This window comes from Phalaenopsis equestris, unplaced genomic scaffold (assembly GCF_001263595.1).
Source record: "Phalaenopsis equestris unplaced genomic scaffold, ASM126359v1 Scaffold000600, whole genome shotgun sequence".
In the NCBI taxonomy this organism is placed as follows: Eukaryota; Viridiplantae; Streptophyta; class Magnoliopsida; order Asparagales; family Orchidaceae; genus Phalaenopsis; species Phalaenopsis equestris.
Genome location: NW_018165040.1, coordinates 192577 through 207243, shown reverse-complemented (window position 1 = coordinate 207243; position 14667 = coordinate 192577). Strand labels below are relative to the sequence as shown.

The following is a 14667-nucleotide window of genomic DNA, read 5'->3' as shown; positions in this document are numbered from 1 at the left end:
CAGTGCTGAGTTGCGCAGTGGTCTCTATCTCCTCAACAAACCCTCTGTCAGTCTAGTCTCACCCACCGATTGTATTCCAGTATCAAGTCTGTCTTGCTTAAATCCGCTTAGTACATCTGTATTCCATTACAGCGTTAATAATGATAGTGAAATCATGTTACTTCATTATCGTTTAGGTCAGCTCAATTTATGTACCTGGGGAAACTGTTTCCTCATTTATTTATTAATAAAAGTACTACCCCTTTTAATTGCAGATTTTGTTAACTAGTCAAACACACTCGTACTTCATTTTCTCGATTATCATACAAACTCACTCGTCTCTTTTCTCTGATCCATAGTGATGTTTGGAGTCCTCGTGAAAAAAATATTTCTGGGGCCCAATAGTTTGTGTCCTTTATTGATGATCACACACGAGTGACATGAATCTATCTTATGCGTGACAAATTCGAGGTAGAACTAATATTTCGTGCATTCTATCAAATGATACTCACTCAATTTGACACAAATATCCAGGCTCTCAAAACAGATAATGCACGAGAGTTTTTCAACACCTCCCTAGGAACTTTTCTTACTCAACATGACATCCTTCACCTTAGCACGTGTGTCGATACTCCCCAACAAAATGGGGTTGCCGAGCGGAAAAATCGTCACTTGTTAGAGGTAGTTCGTTGTCTCATCATTACCACATCGGTCCCTAAATGTTATTGGGGCGAGGCAACATTAACCGTTGTCTACCTTATAAATCGGATGTCCTCTCGTATTCTGGGTTTCCGTAGTCCAATTGATGTTCTCCTTCACTCCTTTCCAAATACATGTCCCTCCCAACCTATTTGGTTGCTCCATCTTTGTTCATATTCACAAACAACACCGCAGTGAATTAGACCCCAAATTTGTCAAATGCATATTCATAAGGTATTCGACCAACAAGAAAGACTATAAGTGTTATTGTCCTTCAACTAAAAAGGTCTATAATTCTATGGATGTCACTTTTTAACATCAATTATACTATCAAGGGTCTGTCGTTCAGGGGGAGAGTAGTCGTAGTGAACAATAGTCCTGTGTTCCTTTACCAATTGACACGGGTCTCTCACCGACTGTCAAACCTCCTCCATCTCCTATTCAACCTCCTCAGTCTACACAACCCACTCCTCAGGAACTTCGGGTCTATACAAGACGAAACAGAACTGCTGAAAGAATAGAGAACCTAGCACCGCCTCCAGCTGCTGTCCAAGAATCTAATCCGGCTCCAAAATCCTATGAAATTCACTCATGTACGGAATCTATAGACACTAGTGATTATGAGCTTACCCCGCTTACCCCACCTGTCCCGCCTGTGAAAGATGATTCTGATGTTCATTGCACTCAACATCCTATTGCCCGATTTATTTCTTATGAGAGGTTATCTCCTCCCTATCATGTATTTGTAACTGCTATTGACAGCATAAAGGTTCTGAATTCTATTCAGGAAGCTCTCTTACACCCGGAATGGAGAAAAGCTGTGAATGAAAAAGTTGTTGCACTTGAAAAGAGTGGAACGTGAATTGTGTCTGATTTGCCCAAGGATACGAGATCAGTAGGATGCAGGTGGTTATTTACAATCAAATGTAAGGCAGAATGAAGCATAGATCGGTTAAAAGCCCGACTGGTTGCAAAAGGTTATATACTCAGTCATACGGAATTGACTATCAAGAGACATTTGCCCCTGTAGTCAAACTGAACTCCATTAGAATCCTATTCTCCATTGCAGCAAACCGAGACTGGCCCCTTATGCAACTTGATGTCAAAAATGCATTCCTTAATGGAGAACTTGAAGAGGATGTATACATGGATTTACCGCCTGGTCTTGAAGGGTCATTCCCTAGTGGCAAAGTATGCAAGTTCCAGAAATCTCTGTATAGTCTCAAGCAATCTCCCCGTGCTTGGTTTGTCCGATTCACCAATTCAGTAATCAAGTGCGGTTATACTCAAAGCCATGATGATCATACAATGTTCACAATAAGATCCGAGAAGAAGATTATTGTACTTATTGTGTATGTTGGTGACATCATTCTTACCGGTGATCACACTGAAAAATTGACAAAGCTGAAGAAGTTTCTAGCCCATGAATTCGAAATCAAGGACCTCGGAAACTTGAAGTTCTTCTTGGGAATGGAAGTTGCAAGATCCAAAATGGGGATAGCCGTAACTCAAAGGAAGTACACATTGGACCTATTGAAAGAAACTGGTATGCTTGGATGCAAACCAATAGACACTCCAATAGACCCGTATAAAAAGATTGGAATGGAGAATGATAGTTTACCTGTCGACAAAAGACAATATCAGCGGCTTGTTGGAAGACTTATTTACTTATCTCACACCAGACCAGACATAAGTTTTTCAGTAAGTATAGTAAGTCAATTCATGAACTGTCCTACTGAGGAACATATGGGAGCTGTCAACCGTATCTTAAGATACTTAAAGATGACACCTGGGAAAGGATTATTATTCAAAAGGAATGATAGTCAAAAGGTAGAAGTCTTTACTGATGTTGACTGGGCAGGAGATATATCCACCCGACGATCAACCTCTGGGTATTGCTCGTATGTATGCGACAATCTAGTGAAATGGAGAAGCAAGAAACAATCGGTGGTATCTTGGAATAGTGCAGAAACAGAATACAGAGTACTGGCGCTTGGTATCTGTGAAGGAATGTGGATCAAAAGATTTGGATCAAAAGATTTCTCAAGATTTCTCAAGGAGTTTGGAATTATGGGAGAAAATTCTATCAAAATGTTTTGTGACAGTCAAGCTGCAATCAGTATCGCAAAAAATCTTGTTCATCATGACCGAACGACTATTGAGATTGATCGAAACTTCATTTCAGAGAAAGTGGAAAATATAATCATTAAATTGGTCTATACTCTTAGAGACCAAACCACAGACATTCTCACCAAGGCTCTCCCTAAGTCCAGTTTTGATGAGCTAACCAACAAGTTGGGCATGTATAATCTGTACAACCCACCTTGAGGGAGAGTGTGGAATTACGTTCCTTATTATTATTTACTTTAATTCTATTTAGTACTTGCTATATTTAATCATATTATAAAAAGGGTAATTCCTTAATTATAGGGATTTATGTTTATTCCATAATTATAGGAATTACTTAATTGTATGAAGATTTCTTTCCTTTTTTTATCCCTTGTACTCGTCCAGGTGAATTATCTATGTATTCAAAAAGAAAAAAGATTATTCAAAATTCACAAAAAGCTATACAGAAGATTTTAAGACAAAAGGTTTGTAACGCATGCATGTTTATAGAGACAAAATGAGCAAGAAAATAACAGATATTTAGTCCTCCAAAACCCAGAAAATAGCTGAGTTATAGAGCAAGATTAATGTCATAGAGACTCTCACTTACACTCTATGCTATGCAAAACTACAGGACACTAAGTTGGAAAATTGTTTGCGCTGCGTACTCAGATCAGTTGGTTGTGCATCTGCTTATCAGTTGCAAGTCCCTTCTGGTCCAGGGTTCGATTCCCCCCAAGTGTAGGGTGTGGTACTCAAATTTTTAGGCGCGTGAGGGATGTCCGGAGCTAGTAAAATAGTCTCCGGCCATTCTTTGATACGTCCGGCCATTCTTTGATACGCAACGCAAAAAAAAAAAAAAAGTTGTAAAATTGTTTAAGAAGTTAAAATCAGGTCAACATGGTTCTCTCAAATACTATAATTATATTAAGCATATGTCTTAATCAAGCAAGTTGACAAATAAAAGAAGACAATCCATTCAATCTCATCATTTCCTTTCAATTTTAGTTATCCTTCATAAAGTGTAAATCCTTGTGTTGCATCAAAGTGTCAAGCCTGCTTCAGGTTGCTTGATGGTGAATAGCACAAAAGAAACTGTTTATTTCCGAAAAAAATACCATAGTTATCAGAAATTCATGAAATTGAATGTCATAGATATGTGTCCTAGATAGCTCCTATTTCCAAAATAGCATATCATGAGACTACTTAAAAACTCTAAGAGTTTAAGGTTTAATTGCAAAATCTGTTAGATGAAGGCTTCTTGGCTTCTTTCTACCATGAGGAGCTTTTGCGTTCTTTGTGAGAAACAATGATGGAAGTATAAGGTTGTTTATAAATTATAGAGAATGTAACAAAATAAAAATATAAACTTTTGCCCCAGATTGACAACCTTTTCAATCAATTTCAACGAACATTAATATTCTCACAGAAATACCTCTAGTCTGAAGAATATGTGGTAAAGAACACAAGAAAGTATGTTGAAGAAACACTTTTCAAACTCATTATGGGCATTATGTATTCTTATTTATGCCATTCAAGTTAACTAAAATCCCAGCAAATTAAGAAATCAATAATAAAAGCAAATTTTAAGCTTTTTTATTTAAGAGGATTCAATGATTTAACGATCAAATAAGGAGTTCGCTATGCCATCCTACATTGAATGAAGGTTAAGTGTATAATATATAAAAGTTATTGGGAACCTGAAGAAAAAATTTAATGGGATTATGACATTTGCATGAGAGTTCCAACAAAAGTTTGGCCAAAACTTATCATGTGTTATATTGGCCAAGCTCTTTTGAATTTTGGCCAAACTCTTCGAGTTTTGGCCAAAACTCCCAAATTTCAACAACAATAATTAAACCGGTAATTAATAACAAATGCCAATTTTTACATGTTCCAACAAAAATTGTGCTGAAACTTAACCATGATATTGACCCTTCAAAAGTTGAGATGATACAACCATAAACCTACAAAGCATAGAAGATCCTCACATCATGATGGATGATTACCCGGAGCACGATTAAACGAAAAAAAATAGGAAATCACGCTCCCGCTCCCGCTCTCCCGATCGCGAAATGTCGCGACCGCTCCCACCTCTCTTGTTCGCGAACCGCTCCGGCCAACTCCCGCCGACGTTCGCGAATCATCGCGCCTCCCTTCCTGTTAGCGATAAAAGGGATCGCACGGCTCTCATTCAGTTTACTGCACGGTCTTTTTTGTGTTCTACTTCGAGCTTCCACGGAACAGAGGAAGAGAAGTGCAAGGAGTTCCTTGAGGCAGAAGGAAGAAGAAAGAAGAAAAAATTATTCTCACTTGACTTCTTCTTGGTGCTTGTGGCAGAAAAGAATTTAGGTTTATTTCTCTTGTAAGTATCTTCTTCGGTCTATCTCAGTGTAGAGAGAGAAGAGAGCAAAGAACTGAGAGATTCCTCTTGTAAGTCGAGACGATCGACCGGTATAAATTTCACTAGTAGTAAAATCTTTCGCAACTCCGTGGACGTAGGCATTTTGCCGAACCACATAAATTTGTGTATTCCGCTGTGTTACTGTTTTGTGTTACTGTTTTCTGGATTTCTGGAGTGAATTTTCTCGTTCTATTTTTTCGCTTCATCGTCAATCGTTCTTCTATTTTAATTTTATATATATACCGCAACAACTGGTATCAGAGTCCGTTGTTTTGAATCTAAGGAAGAAAAATGGTTGCAAATGAAGTGAAGGTTTCAGAGATCAAGAAATTTGATGCACTGATTTTTGTTATTGGATAATGCAGATATATAACTATCTTTATGAGAAGAAACATCATCTTCCGTTATTGGGGAAAAGACCTGAAAGAATGGATGGGGCTGAATGGAATCTGTCAGATCGACAGGTTCTAGGGGTTATTCGATTGATCCTATCGAGGTTTGCTGCACACAACGTCGTCAAAGAAAGAATGACTGTAGATCTCATCACAGTCTTATCAGGGATGTATGAAAAGCCATAGGCTAATAACAATATGTACTTGATGAAGAAGTTATTTAATTTGAAGATGGCGGAAGGTGTTTCTATTGCTCAAGACCTGAATGATTTCAATACTATCACAAATCAATTTTTGTCTGTTGAAATTGATTTTGATAATGGGATACGTGTGCTGATATTGTTGGCATCATTGTCAAATAGTTGGGAAGTCATAACGACGATAGTTAGCAGTTCTGCAGGTAAATATAAACTGAAATATGATGATATTCGTGATTTGATTTTGGATGAGGAAGTGCGCATGAAAGATTCTAACGAGATCTCAGGTATGAGTTCGACACTGAATGTTGATATCAGAGGGAGATCAAAATCAAAATCTAGTTATAAAGCAACCTGCTGGAATTGTGGCAAGGCTGGCCACATAAAAAGAAACTGTAGGAATCCCAAAAATATGGAGAATGATAACGCAAATGTGGTATTTGAAGAAGTATATGATGCACTATTGCTGATAGTTCATAGTTATGTTGATGATGGAAGTGAAGAGGAGAGTGGATTTGGGGCACCTATTCCTATTGTTTCACAGACAGATGGTAGAGAACCACAAAACTATGAAGAAAGCTTGCAAGATGAAAGTTCGAGCAAGTGGGAGCTGGCCGAACTTCCACCAGAGAAGAAAGCATTACACAACAAGTCGGTGTACCAGGTGAAGACTGAGCGTGATGTCAGTAAGAGGTACAATGCTAGACTTGTTGAAAAAGACTTTCATTAGATGCAGGATAATGCAGTGGGAGTTGTGAGCAGAGACAAGAGTAATCTAGGAAATAGCTTGGAGGTGCAAGGCTATGTGAACTCTGTTGATATGTTTACTAAGGGTGTTACTCTTACGAAACTGAAGTTGTGCACAACTTCAGTTGATTTTCTGGTGAGAAGACAGTGATTTTGAATTGCAGGGGAGAAAGATTCATGTTTGAAGAAAAAGAGTGACATCACTAGTGGAGGATATCAGTTTGAGGAAGAAGATGTTGTAGTTTGTGTATCGGTCTCCAAGTGGGAGATTTGTTAGCTGGAGCCCGATTAAACGAAAAAAAAAGGAAATCATGCTCCTGCTCCCGCTCCCCCGATCGGAAATGTCGCGACCGCTCCCGCCTCTCCTGTTTAACCGCTCCCGCCAACTCCTGCTGACGTTCGCGAATCATCGCGCCTCCCTTCTTGTTAGCAATAAAAGGGATCGCGCGGCTCTCCTTCAGTTTACTGCACGACCTTTTTTGTGTTCTTCTTCGGGTTTCCACAAGACAGAGGAAGAGAAGTGCAAGGAGTAGTTCCTTGCGGCAGAAGAAAGAAGAAAAAATAAAAAAAGAAAAAAGAAAAAGATTATTCTCCATTGACTTCTTCTTGGTGGCTTATGATAGAAAAGAAATTGGGTTTATTTCTCTTGTAAGTTTATTTTCTTCGGTGTAGAGAGAGAAGAAGAGAGAGCAAGAAACTGAGAGATTCATCGAGACGATCGACTTGTGTAAATTCCTCAAGTAGTAAAATCCTCTGCAACTCCGTAGACATATGCATTTTGTTGAATCACGTAAATCTGTGTATTCCGCTGTGTTAATATTTTCTAATGTGAATTTTCTCATTCTATTTTTTCGCTTCGTCGTTGATCGTTTTTTCTATTTTATTTTATATATATACTGTAACGAATCCGCTTTCAAATTTAACTTCTCTTACAACTAACACACCATTTATTCTTGTGATGTTATTTTAGCTGCTAAGCTATACTCATATGAAAGTTTACCAACAAAACTAACTTCATGCTCGATAATTGAAAGAGCTAATTACCTTTTACTTTGATAGATACTAATAACATTGGAGTTAGTATGATTAAATTAATTGTACAATTGTGAAAGTGAAATACAGTATACTTATTAATCAATTATTATTGAGACCAACTGCTCGTCATAAAATATGCATATAGGCATACCTGCTGAATGGGACTTCGATCAATTATAAGTTTGATGTACCAAGCCTTGAGTCATTAACATGAAAGCAAGTTATTGAAAATAATCATACAAAAATTGTTAATCCAATATATCATATAAACTTAGAAACATACAGGTACATCTAAATTAGTAAATTATTTCATGTTACTAAATTTAATCAGAAGTTCAACCAAATAAGTAATAAGTTCCACATAAAGGTTATATTTTCTGACATAAATAGTTAAGCACGTCCATACATCTTGCAAGACAATATCTCCACAAAAAAGCAATTTCTAAAAGTACATTAAGGATCCAATAAATAAATCCACAGAGAAACTAGCAGATAACAGGTTTCTCATGATGCTTTAAAACAGCACAAAAGTAATAGGTGTCATACCAGGGCTGGCCAGAGCAATTAATAGCAAACAACAGAAGAAGAAAATAACAGGGAAAAAGATAGTAATCACACCAACAAATACTCGAAAGGAATTCTAAAAATTTCATGTTTTTCCCCATAATTATCCTGAAAAACCCTGAAAACTGAGTCGTCAAACTCAGATCAAAGGATTCAAACCCGTGGCCCAGTTGCACTCACGCTTGGCTGGAATTAAAATCGCAACTTTCTCTCAAATTAGCAAAGAAAGAAGAGAGAAACGAGCAACCAAATAGGAATTAAAAAGGAAACGGAAACTAAGGGCCTGTCTGATAACGGATTTAGAGCAGGATTTAAGCTGGATTTAACCTAAATCTTGCCAGACTGTCATCTTGCATAAAAAAAAGGCTAGGATTTGATAATCCGGATTTCACTGATTTCGGGCTTAAATCCCGTGAAACGGTGGATTTAGTAAATCCGGGACGGACGCTTCGAGCGAGAAAAAAAAAAGACGTGAAGTTACCTTCCTCAAAGGTTTCGGGTAGGAGACGAACAGGAGGAAACAAAAGGGAGTTTCGGGTCTCTGTAAGCCGCGATCCCGTCGTTGCGTTCCCAGGTAGCTCCAATTGCGACTGTATCGCGAGGGTTCGGTGGCGAAGGGGACGGTTTTGGACGAAAAGCAGAGGGTTGGGGGGTACATGCGAGGGTTTCGGGGTAGCGGGTAGGCGAGGGTTTCGGGAGAGGAGCGATATAGGCGAAGTCGACTCGTTGGCTCCTCGGCATGCTCATTTAAAAAAAAATAATAAAAAGTACATTCAAAGAATATTAAATTTAATGAATTTACCTTTAAAAATATTTTAAAAATAATATTTTATATTTATATTAATTATTTTTTTTTATTTATCTTCTAATTGTCCATTCTATTTATCATTTTATTATAACATTAATATTATTTTTACATTTTTTATAATAAACAAGAAGCTCGAAAACTTAAGCTCGCACTAGAAAAAAGTAATTAAACTCAAGCTCAAACCGATGGTGGCACGAGCTCAACTTGACTCGTTTACACCCCTAGGCCGCGGATAAAGAAAAGAGGTGATCGACCAAGGTGAAGACTTTGTGGTGGTAGTGATAGGGGAAAGGTTATGGCCCACCAACATTCGAGTGTTACGTACATGTAAAGTTATGGGTGTCATATTTCTAAGAAATTAGAAGAAATATTATTTTGATGCATGACCCAGGCTTATTATTATTATTATTATTATTATTATTATTATTATTATTATTATTATTATTATTATTATTATTATTATTATTATTATTATTATTATTATTATTATTATTATTATTATTATTATTATTATTATTATTATTATTATTATATATATATATATTGTTTTCAGGCTAAGGTTTTTCTTTCGCTCCTCTTACTAGGGTTTTTGTGATAGCTCTGTGATTTCTGAAGAGCTTAGCAACAAAGCAATTTTGAAAATGAAAAGTAAAACTTTTTGTGAAAAGAAGGAAATAGATGAGAGTTTAGTTGCCATAAAAATGTTAACATTGTTTTATGTTTGTTTCATATCTTTTGTAGTTTGAATCAATGTCATTTTAGATATGGATTTATAATTTTTAAACCATACATAGTATTCTTTGTTGGGTTTGAGTAAATATCCTTTTGTTATTATATGTTTTCATTTGTTTCTTACATGGGAGAAGCAAAGATATGATTCATTTGTGAGGAAAAACATAATATTTGTACCACAATACTATTATAATATCATCACAATACACCTCTAATATCAGCCAAAAAAATAATATAATACAATCATAACACCTCCACAATACTAATATAATATGACAATAATATCACATCAATATCATTGAAATATCAAAATGTCACTTCAATACTATCACAATGCCACCAATACACTAACTCAATACTATGGTGGTTTTCTAGTGGGTTGTATTAAGGTGGAATTGTGGTGGTATTGAGTGATTTTGAGGTATTATTGTGGTTATATCATGTTGGTATTGTGGAGGTATTATGTTATTTTTTTGGTATTGTGTGTGTATTGTATTGTCGTTGTGTTGGTATGGTGATGGTACTGTGATGATATTATAGTGGTGTATTAGTGCTATTTTTGAGGTTTTGTGAGAGAATTTTGGTGGTATCATATATTGTTGAGAAATATTTTTTATTCTTTTTAAAAACTCAGAGTTGTTAATTTGTTTATATATATGCGTCCTCGTATAATTTCATTTTCCAAATAAATCACCCTCTTGGATCATATAGAATGGTTTGAAGAGGAGAGGAATCGGAAAAGACATGATAAACAACAAAAATAGACAAACAAATTTTAAAAAATAAACATGGATGACTTATGTATAGGGCAATCCTCGTTTGATAGGTCGAAAGTATATTTCAGAACAAGATCGAATCGAAATACCTTGAAACACGGTATCCACGAAGAAAATCCCTACAACAGTCACGTATAATCAGAAACTAAAAAGAACATTTTGGTTCTAGGGTCAAGAGCACTCCCAACGTAAAGTGCTCTTTGGTTAATTACTTTTTAAAGGACACTGAAAAATACTCTCGATAAAAGGAGTCTTGCTTACATTATCATTAACGGTAGATAGGTCACCAAAAAAAAATGTTTATTTCACAAAATTATCCCGACACTTTCAAAGCTCTCGCTAAGCCACAGAACAGAGTGTGAGTCTCTTACATCTCAAATAGGTAGCATATCATTGGCTTATAAGGCCTACAAAATAATCGGGCCATAAGGGCAGAGGGTGAATTATCATAACCCAAATGGGCAATGACCTATCCACAATCAAGGCCTACAAGACGACATCAATGAAGTCAAAATGACGAGAGGACTCAAAGGGGATGAACAAAAAGAGAGGTAGGGCAATCATAATCGAGTAGAGATATTCGAGTCAGGATACCATAAACATGTCATCCCAAGCTATTAAAACCCTAAGTCTACCTAGTCGTGAAGGTAGTCAACCCAGCACAACTAGAGACTCCTTGTCAGCAATATGTGAATTGCGTCATCCAAGGAGATCTCAGTAGCCCTAAGGTCAAAAGAAGGAAACACTAAGGCCCCGTTTGGGGCAGCTTATAAATGTGTTTGGTGTTTTGAAAAAGTTGAAGGGGGTGTTTGTTTCGTGTGTTTGAGCCGCTTATATGAAATTGTTGTTTTGGTTTGTTTATTAAACGTGATCACGGGATCAACCCCATAGCCCGCGTCCTTAACTTCGCTTATTGCTCTCGTGCCTTTTTGTTGATCTGTCTCCTCGCTCGGCCACTACTCTATCCAAGGTAACTCCTCACTCGCCTATTTCCCTTGGTTGCTCTATCTCGCGATTATGATGTCTTTCACCCCTTCCTCGTCCCTCCAACCTTTAGGTAGTGTGCTTTGTAAGTAATTTCGATGAAATGCTTTTTTATATGCAATTTGTGGTTGTTTTGGATCGAATAGTCATCTTTATGAGATTTTCTATGAAATGGCTTTCTATGCGCGATTTTTCAATTTTTGGATAATTTGAAGAATGAGTGAAAGTGAATTGGAATGAATGAGGTTGTAACTTGTAGCTTTGTGTGATTCTCCGTTGTAATTGGCTATATGCATTGTTGTGTCGCTATGGTTGCCTTGGGTGGTGGTTATGTGTGGTTTGTGGGCATCTATATGATAGTGGTATTTGACAGTGGGTGTTTGTGTGTGTGGTTGTATTTGATTGTTGGCTTAAAACTTACATGTGTAGCATACAATTATGATATATTTTGTTGTGTGTGTGTGTGGCCTTGGATGCTCTGTGTTGTGGTTTGTGTTGTGTTGAAGTATTTGTGTGGGGCTTGGTTGGGTGGTGGTTGAGTTGGGTTAAGGGTGTGTGTGTGGTTGTGTGTTGTGTTGGGTTGTAGGTATGTGCTATGTGTGTGGGGTTGTGGGTGTATGTGTGTCCATGTGCAGTGTAGGGTTAGATGGTATTTCTAGAAGACGACGTAGCTCGTGACATACAACATCTGGATTTGAAATTTAATTTTTTATATTTTAAATTGCAATTTTAATTTTTTTTCTTATTTTTTTTATTAATCTTCATACTCACTGTTAGGTGAGGTATGTATCTAATTTTTTGTACAGTTAAAGTCTTTTTTTGTTTCTTAAATATCAAATATATTGCTATGATAGTTCTGTTATAAACAATATTATTACAAATAGGCAGAATGATCATTTATCCAGAAACATGTACAAAATAATTGTTTTTCAACAACACAAATCAAACGACCAACTAGTTTATCCGGATCAACTGTTGATCAACAACTTATCTGGATCAACTGCTTACAGCTACCCCGAACAGACCCTAAGTTATATGACCCTAAAAAGGTATAGTTCAAAGAGGTGGGAACTTATACTCACCAATTAAATGACAAAGATGCCACCAAAGTGAAGAGAAAAGAGAGGTCCAACTACAAAGCAGAAAATGCTCTCACCTAGAACTTATGCCCCATCTGGGTTTGGGAAGCCTTTAACACTCTAATCGTATTAGGCAACCGCCTAAGCAGAAATCTATGTTGGGACAATCAGGTTGAAGAAGCATGGGGGCTTCTTATCGGAACATGTAATCCGATGCAGATATCTACCACAGTCCTAAACGTGGAACCCTATTAATATGCTTCGGTGATAGTCATGCATGCAACCAATTTAAAAACCAGCACGATGGTCATGCAAAAAATTAAAGTGCATGTTTAAAAGATTGAATATTTTAATCCTAAAATTTTGATTAATCTTAAATTTTTATTAGTCTTTTTATAGAAAAATTATAATATTCGGATCCTTAAAGAGCCTAGGTTATAGAGTAAGGTTTCCAAACAACCCACAGTCAAATAATAACAAGAAGGTAAGCACAATGCGCGAGGAAAGTAAAGCAAGCCAAAATAAAATAATAATTAACCGAGTGTAGCTGAGTCGACAACCTATCCCAGAAAAGCAAAAAGGTGGTCAGACTCCACATATACATGTCTGGTCCTAGATGTTATAGATAAATACCAAACTGCAGAATTAAGATACGAGACATGAGTCTCTACTCTTAGTCCCCGCCACATGGTTCCACGCCTCAAGCGCTTCAGGACTAGTGCCCGTATCTTATTTTCACTACAGACTCTCCTATAACTCTAAAAAGTACACAAGAAAATCCAAAAAAGACTCGACCTGCACAAAAATCATCTAAGCAAAAGTTATCTACATGCAACGTGGTGAATCATGCCCGGTGATAGGAGTGCTAAACAACAATTGTAAGCAAAAGGATTAGCATAAATCAATGCAGCTCATCCCTGTTCGACATGGCTTCCTGCAAGAAAACCGCCCTAATATACTGGTGTGCACTTCTTAAAACACTAGTAAACACGCAAAAGCCGCACACAAAGTGATGTCTGGCTAGGGCAACCAAACTAATAAAGAACTATAGTCAAGATTTTGAAAAGACTACCTAGTACCCTAATCCTAGCCTAACATACCATCTAAAAAAATTTCCCAATCATAGTATCTAAATGTGTGCACAATGTAGGATTAAAGTCACCGTGTATGACTTTGACGAGGTCGCCAAGCCGGTTCCTTCCTAAAGATCTAAGGGATCTAAAGTACGTCACTAAAAGGGGTGACATTTAAAAATAACAAGTGACTTCACATATAGCCCAACTTATATAGCTTCAAAAGTAGGCAGATAACATAATTGAAAAATATCCATTTTTGTACTTTTTAATTATGACCATTAAAAACAGGTATGTAATAAATAATTGACGTACTTCAGAGTCCTTGGACACTAAGCACAATCACACACGAGTTGACTGTAATACAAAAACTTGCATTGCTTGCTAAGCTATCCCCGCGAGCAATGCCAGCTTAAGTACTACGACCAACAACTGGGTCACTCATTCTAACGAGTAGGATTTGTCAACACTCGTGCGCTCGAAGACGCAAAGCTGTATACTCTTGTGAGTTTGGTTAAAACTTAAAAGCCTAAACATTTGTATATTTCTGTTATAATGTATGTGAAACTACCTACTTATGTGCTTTAGAAATGCAAATTTAGATAATTACTACATTTTGAATTTAAATTTTGTTTCTAGAATGCAAATAAAAAATAATGAAAGATATTTTTGGACATTTACATACATACCACACAAATCTTTTGTATGTATATATCTAAAAACTACACATTTATATTTACATGCATATCACTCAAATTTTTAACATCACAATAAAAATATCAATATTACTATCTTTTTAAAAATCAAAATACACCTTTTCATGGATAGGTTTATGACACCACTGTTTTAAATGTTAGATTTGTAAATACTGTGTGCCATGTAAGTAAATATTGGTGTCATAAACAAACAAAAAAACATATATAAACTTCATATACATATATATATATATATATATATATATATATATACATACATACATATACATATACATTATCCTTACATTATTCAATCAAATAAGAATACAAATAATTCTCTCTCTCTCTCTCTCTCTCTCTCTCTCTCTTTATATATATATAAGGAACGGTCACA

The 14667-nt window shown here is 36.4% G+C and overlaps 1 protein-coding gene across 2 annotated transcripts in view; it reads right to left on the bottom strand.

Annotated features, from left to right (window-relative positions):
• Positions 1-8859, bottom strand: part of LOC110029667 (zinc finger CCHC domain-containing protein 10) — a 30126-nt gene extending 21267 nt beyond the window's left edge. For both annotated transcript variants that reach the window (XM_020732063.1, XM_020732064.1), the window contains exon 1: positions 8608-8859. The gene's annotated coding sequence lies outside the window, so the exon portion shown is untranslated. The remainder of the gene's footprint in view (positions 1-8607) is intronic.
• Positions 8860-14667: the final 5808 nt, after the last annotated feature.